This window comes from Pleurodeles waltl, chromosome 8 (assembly GCF_031143425.1).
Source record: "Pleurodeles waltl isolate 20211129_DDA chromosome 8, aPleWal1.hap1.20221129, whole genome shotgun sequence".
Lineage (NCBI taxonomy): Eukaryota > Metazoa > Chordata > Amphibia > Caudata > Salamandridae > Pleurodeles > Pleurodeles waltl.
The window spans coordinates 29608134-29615292 of record NC_090447.1 but is presented as its reverse complement, the minus strand read 5'-3'; positions in this window follow the sequence as shown (position 1 = coordinate 29615292).

Sequence of the window (7159 nt, the reverse complement as noted above, 5' to 3'; positions counted from 1 at the left end):
GTCTCTGGTGTCTGGGATAGGGTGTTCATGTCTCTGGCGTCTGGGTAAGGTGTTCATGTCTCTGGTTTCTGGGTAGGGCGTTCATGTCTCTGGTGTCTGGGTAGGGCGTTCATGTCTTTGGTGTCAGGGTAGGGCGTTCATGTCTCTGGGGTCTTGGTAGGGTGTTCATGTCTCTGGGGTCTTGGTAGGGTGTTCATGTCTCTGGGGTCTTGGTAGGGTGTTCATGTCTCTGGGGTGTGGGTAGGGTGTTCATGTCTCTGTGGTCTGGGTAGGGTGTTCATGTCTCTGTGGTCTGGATGGGGTGTTCATGTGTCTGGGTAGGGTGTTCATGTCTCTGATGACTGGGTAGGGCGTTCACGTCTCTGGTGTCTGGGTAGGGCGTTCACGTCTCTGGTGTCTGGGTAGGGCGTTCACGTCTCTGGTGTCTGGGTAGGGCGTTCATGTCTCTGGTGTCTGCGTAGGGCGTTCATGTCTCTGGTGTCTGAGTAGGGCGTTCATGCCTCTGGTGTCTGCGTAGGGCGTTCATGCCTCTGGTGTCTGCGTAGGGCGTTCATGCCTCTGGTGTCTGCGTAGGGCGTTCATGCCTCTGGTGTCTGCGTAGGGCGTTCATGCCTCTGGTGTCTGCGTAGGGCGTTCATGCCTCTGGTGTCTGGGTAGGGCGTTCATGTCTCTGGTGTCTGCGTAGAGCGTTCATGTCTCTTGTGTCTGCGTAGAGCGTTCATGTCTCTGGTGTCTGCGTAGAGCGTTCATGTCTCTGGTGTCTGCGTAGGGTGTTCATGTCTCTGGTGTCTGCGTAGGGCGTTCATGTCTCTGGTGTCTGCGTAGGGCGTTCATGTCTCTGGTGTCTGGGTAGGGCGTTCATGTCTCTGGTGTCTGGGTAGGGAGTTCATGTCTCTGGTGTTTGGGTAGGATGTTCATTTCTCATGTCTATGGTGTCTGGGTAGGGCGTTCATGTCTCTGGTTTCTGGGTAGGGCGTTCATGTCTCTGGGTAGCGTGTTCATGTCTCTTGTTTCTGGGTAGGGCGTTCATGTCTCTGGTGTCTGCGTAGGGCGTTCATGTCTCTGGTGTCTGCGTAGGGCGTTCACGTCTCTGGTTTCTGGGTAGGGCGTTCACGTCTCTGGGTAGGGCGTTCAGGTCTCTGGTTTCTGGGTAGGGCGTTCATGTGTCTGGGTATGGTGCTCATGTCTCTGCTGTCTGCGTAGGGCGTTCATGTCTCTGGTGTCTGCGTAGGGCGTTCATGTCTCTGGTGTCTGGGTAGGGTGCTCATGTCTCTGGTGTCTGGGTAGGGTGCTCATGTCTCATGTCTCTGGTGTCTGGATGGGGTGTTCATGTGTCTGGGTAGGGTGTTCATGTCTCTAGTGTCTGGATGGGGTGTTCATGTCTCTGGTGTCTGGATGGGGTGTTCATGTGTCTGGGTAGGGTGTTCATGTCTCTGGTTTCTGAGTTTGGTGTTCATGTCTCTGGTGTCTGGGTACGGCGTTCATGTTTCTGGGTAGGGCGTTCATGTGTCTGGTGTCTGGGTAGGGTGTTCATGTGTCTGGATGGGATGTTCATGTCTCTGGTGTCTGGGACGGGTGCTCATGTCTCTGGTGTCTGGGTAGGGTGCATGTCTCTGGTGTCTGGGTAGGGTGCTCATGTGTCTGGGTAGGGTGCTCATTTCTCATGTCTCTGGTGTCTGTGTAGGGCGTTCAGGTCTCTGGTTTCTGGGTAGGGCGTTCAGGTCTCTGGTTTCTGGGTAGGGCGTTCAGGTCTCTGGTTTCTGGGTAGGGCATTCAGGTCTCTGGTTTCTGGGTAGGGCGTTCAGGTCTCTGGTTTCTGGGTAGGGCGTTCAGGTCTCTGGTTTCTGGGTAGGGCGTTCAGGTCTCTGGTTTCTGGGTAGGGCGTTCAGGTCTCTGGGTAGGGTGCTCATGTCTCTGGTGTCTGGGTAGGGCGTTCATGTCTCTGGTGTCTGGGTAGGGCATTCAAGTCTCTGGTTTCTGGGTAGGGCATTCAAGTCTCTGGTTTCTGGGTAGGGCATTCAAGTCTCTGGTTTCTGGGTAGGGCATTCAGGTCTCTGGGTAGGGCGTTCATGTGTCTGGGTAGGGTGCTCATGTCTCTGGTGTCTGGGTAGGGTGCTCATGTGTCTGGGTTGGGTGTTCATGTCTCTGGTGTCTGGGGTAGGGTGTTCATGTCTCTGGTGTCTGGGGTAGGGTGTTCATGTCTCTGGTGTCTGGGGTAGGGTGTTCATGTCTCTGGTGTCTGGGATAGGGTGTTCATGTCTCTGGTGTCTGGGATAGGGTGTTCATGTCTCTGGTGTCTGGGATAGGGTGTTCATGTCTCTGGTGTCTGGGATAGGGTGTTCATGTCTCTGGTGTCTGGGGTAGGGTGTTCATGTCTCTGGTGTCTGGGGTAGGGTGTTCATGTCTCTGGTGTCTGGGGTAGGGTGTTCATGTCTCTGGTGTCTGGGGTAGGGTGTTCATGTCTCTGGTGTCTGGATGGGGTGTTCATGTGTCTGGGTAGGGCGTTCATGTCTCTGGTGTCTGGGTAGGGCATTCAAGTCTCTGGTTTCTGGGTAGGGCATTCAAGTCTCTGGCTTCTGGGGCGGGCGTTCAGGTCTCTGGGTAGGGCGTTCATGTGTCTGGGTAGGGTGCTCATGTCTCTGGTGTCTGGGTAGGGCGTTCATGTCTCTGGTGTCTGGGTAGGGCGTTAATGTGTCTGGGTAGGGTGCTCATGTGTCTGGGTAGGGTGCTCATGTGTCTGGGTAGGGTGCTCATGTCTCTGGTGTCTGGGGTAGGGTGTTCATGTCTCTGGTGTCTGGGATAGGGTGTTCATGTCTGTGGTGTCTGGGTAGGGCGTTTATGTCTCTGGTGTCTGGGTAGGGCGTTCATGTCTCTGGTGTCTGCGTCGGGCGTTCATGTCTCTGGTGTCTGGGTAGGGCATTCATGTCTCTGGTGTCTGGGTAGGGCATTCATGTCTCTGGTGTCTGGGTAGGGCCTTCATGTCTCTGGTGTCTGGGTAAGGCGTTCATGTCTCTGGTGTCTGGGTAAGGCGTTCATGTCTCTGGTGTCTGCGTAGAGCGTTCATGTCTCTGGTGTCTCCGTAGGGCGTTCATGTCTCTGGTGTCTGCGTAGGTCGTTCATGTCTCTGGTGTCTGCGTAGAGCGTTCATGTCTCTGGTGTCTGCGTAGAGCGTTCATGTCTCTGGTGTCTGCGTAGAGCGTTCAGGTCTCTGGTGTCTGCGTCGGGCGTTCATGTCTCTGGTGTCTGGGTAGGGCGTTCATGTATCTGGTGTTTGGGTAGGATGTTCATTTCTCATGTGTCTGGTGTCTGCGTAGGGCGTTCATGTCTCTGGTGTCTGGGTAAGGTGTTCATGTCTCTGGTGTCTGGGTAGGGCATTCAAGTCTCTGGTTTCTGGGTAGGGCATTCAAGTCTCTGGTGTCTGGGTAGGGTGCTCATGTGTCTGGGTAGGGTGCTCATGTCTCTGGTGTCTGGGATAGGGTATTCATGTCTCCGGTGTCTGGGGTAGGGTGTTCATGTCTCTGGTGTCTGGGGTAGGGTGTTCATGTCTCTGGTGTCTGGGGTAGGGTGTTCATGTCTCTGGTGTCTGGGTAGGGTGTTCATGTCTCTGGTGTCTGGGTAGGGCGTTCACGTCTCTGGTGTCTGCGTAGGGTGTTCATGTCTCTGGTGTCTGGGTAGGGCGTTCATGTCTCTGGTGTCTGGGGAAGGGTGTTCATGTCTCTGGTGTCTGGGTAGGGTGTTCATGTCACTGGTGTCTGGGTAGGGTGTTCATGTGTCTGGGTAGGGCGTTCATGTCTCTGGTGTCTGAGTAGGACGTTCATGTCTCTGGTGTCTTGGTAGGATGTTCATGTCTCTGGGTACGATGCTCATGTCTCTGGTGTCTGGGTAGGGTGCTCATGTCTCTGGGTAGGGTGCTCATGTCTCTGGTGTCTGAGTAGGGCGTTCATGTCTCTGGTGTCTGGGTAGGGCGTTCATGTGTCTGGGTAGTATGTTCATGTGTCTGGGTAGGGTGCTCATGTGTCTGGGTAGGGTGCTCATGTGTCTGGTGTCTGGGTAGGGTGCTCATGTCTCTGGTGTCTGGGTAGGGCGTTCATGTCTCTGGTGTCTGCGTAGGGCGTTCATGTCTCTGGTGTCTGCGTAGGGCGTTCATGCCTCTGGTGTCTGCGTAGGGCGTTCATGCCTCTGGTGTCTGCGTAGGGCGTTCATGCCTCTGGTGTCTGGGTAGGGCGTTCATGTCTCTGGTGTCTGCGTAGAGCGTTCATGTCTCTTGTGTCTGCGTAGAGCGTTCATGTCTCTGGTGTCTGCGTAGAGCGTTCATGTCTCTGGTGTCTGCGTAGGGCGTTCATGTCTCTGGTGTCTGCGTAGGGCGTTCATGTCTCTGGTGTCTGCGTAGGGTGTTCATGTCTCTGGTGTCTGCGTAGGGCGTTCATGTCTCTGGTGTCTGGGTAGGGCGTTCATGTCTCTGGTGTCTGGGTAGGGAGTTCATGTCTCTGGTGTTTGGGTAGGATGTTCATTTCTCATGTCCATGGTGTCTGGGTAGGGCGTTCATGTCTCTGGTTTCTGGGTAGGGCGTTCATGTCTCTGGGTAGCGTGTTCATGTCTCTTGTTTCTGGGTAGGGCGTTCATGTCTCTGGTGTCTGCGTAGGGCGTTCATGTCTCTGGTGTCTGCGTAGGGCGTTCACGTCTCTGGTTTCTGGGTAGGGCGTTCAGGTCTCTGGGTAGGGCGTTCAGGTCTCTGGTTTCTGGGTAGGGCGTTCATGTGTCTGGGTATGGTGCTCATGTCTCTGCTGTCTGCGTAGGGCGTTCATGTCTCTGGTGTCTGCGTAGGGCGTTCATGTCTCTGGTGTCTGGGTAGGGTGCTCATGTCTCTGGTGTCTGGGTAGGGTGCTCATGTCTCATGTCTCTGGTGTCTGGATGGGGTGTTCATGTGTCTGGGTAGGGTGTTCATGTCTCTAGTGTCTGGATGGGGTGTTCATGTCTCTGGTGTCTGGATGGGGTGTTCATGTGTCTGGGTAGGGTGTTCATGTCTCTGGTTTCTGAGTTTGGTGTTCATGTCTCTGGTGTCTGGGTACGGCGTTCATGTTTCTGGGTAGGGCGTTCATGTGTCTGGTGTCTGGGTAGGGTGTTCATGTGTCTGGATGGGATGTTCATGTCTCTGGTGTCTGGGACGGGTGCTCATGTCTCTGGTGTCTGGGTAGGGTGCTCATGTCTCTGGTGTCTGGGTAGGGTGCTCATGTCTCTGGTGTCTGGGTAGGGTGCTCATTTCTCATGTCTCTGGTGTCTGTGTAGGGCGTTCAGGTCTCTGGTTTCTGGGTAGGGCGTTCAGGTCTCTGGTTTCTGGGTAGGGCGTTCAGGTCTCTGGTTTCTGGGTAGGGCGTTCAGGTCTCTGGTTTCTGGGTAGGGCGTTCAGGTCTCTGGTTTCTGGGTAGGGCGTTCAGGTCTCTGGGTAGGGTGCTCATGTCTCTGGTGTCTGGGTAGGGCGTTCATGTCTCTGGTGTCTGGGTAGGGCATTCAAGTCTCTGGTTTCTGGGTAGGGCATTCAAGTCTCTGGTTTCTGGGTAGGGCATTCAAGTCTCTGGTTTCTGGGTAGGGCATTCAGGTCTCTGGGTAGGGCGTTCATGTGTCTGGGTAGGGTGCTCATGTCTCTGGTGTCTGGGTAGGGTGCTCATGTGTCTGGGTTGGGTGTTCATGTCTCTGGTGTCTGGGGTAGGGTGTTCATGTCTCTGGTGTCTGGGGTAGGGTGTTCATGTCTCTGGTGTCTGGGGTAGGGTGTTCATGTCTCTGGTGTCTGGGATAGGGTGTTCATGTCTCTGGTGTCTGGGATAGGGTGTTCATGTCTCTGGTGTCTGGGGTAGGGTGTTCATGTCTCTGGTGTCTGGGGTAGGGTGTTCATGTCTCTGGTGTCTGGGGTAGGGTGTTCATGTCTCTGGTGTCTGGGGTAGGGTGTTCATGTCTCTGGTGTCTGGGGTAGGGTGTTCATGTCTCTGGTGTCTGGATGGGGTGTTCATGTGTCTGGGTAGGGCGTTCATGTCTCTGGTGTCTGGGTAGGGCATTCAAGTCTCTGGTTTCTGGGTAGGGCATTCAAGTCTCTGGCTTCTGGGGCGGGCGTTCAGGTCTCTGGGTAGGGCGTTCATGTGTCTGGGTAGGGTGCTCATGTCTCTGGTGTCTGGGTAGGGCGTTCATGTGTCTGGATGGGATGTTCATGTCTCTGGTGTCTGGGACGGGTGCTCATGTCTCTGGTGTCTGGGTAGGGTGCATGTCTCTGGTGTCTGGGTAGGGTGCTCATGTGTCTGGGTAGGGTGCTCATTTCTCATGTCTCTGGTGTCTGTGTAGGGCGTTCAGGTCTCTGGTTTCTGGGTAGGGCGTTCAGGTCTCTGGTTTCTGGGTAGGGCGTTCAGGTCTCTGGTTTCTGGGTAGGGCATTCAGGTCTCTGGTTTCTGGGTAGGGCGTTCAGGTCTCTGGTTTCTGGGTAGGGCGTTCAGGTCTCTGGTTTCTGGGTAGGGCGTTCAGGTCTCTGGTTTCTGGGTAGGGCGTTCAGGTCTCTGGGTAGGGTGCTCATGTCTCTGGTGTCTGGGTAGGGCGTTCATGTCTCTGGTGTCTGGGTAGGGCATTCAAGTCTCTGGTTTCTGGGTAGGGCATTCAAGTCTCTGGTTTCTGGGTAGGGCATTCAAGTCTCTGGTTTCTGGGTAGGGCATTCAGGTCTCTGGGTAGGGCGTTCATGTGTCTGGGTAGGGTGCTCATGTCTCTGGTGTCTGGGTAGGGTGCTCATGTGTCTGGGTTGGGTGTTCATGTCTCTGGTGTCTGGGGTAGGGTGTTCATGTCTCTGGTGTCTGGGGTAGGGTGTTCATGTCTCTGGTGTCTGGGGTAGGGTGTTCATGTCTCTGGTGTCTGGGATAGGGTGTTCATGTCTCTGGTGTCTGGGATAGGGTGTTCATGTCTCTGGTGTCTGGGATAGGGTGTTCATGTCTCTGGTGTCTGGGATAGGGTGTTCATGTCTCTGGTGTCTGGGGTAGGGTGTTCATGTCTCTGGTGTCTGGGGTAGGGTGTTCATGTCTCTGGTGTCTGGGGTAGGGTGTTCATGTCTCTGGTGTCTGGGGTAGGGTGTTCATGTCTCTGGTGTCTGGATGGGGTGTTCATGTGTCTGGGTAGGGCGTTCATGTCT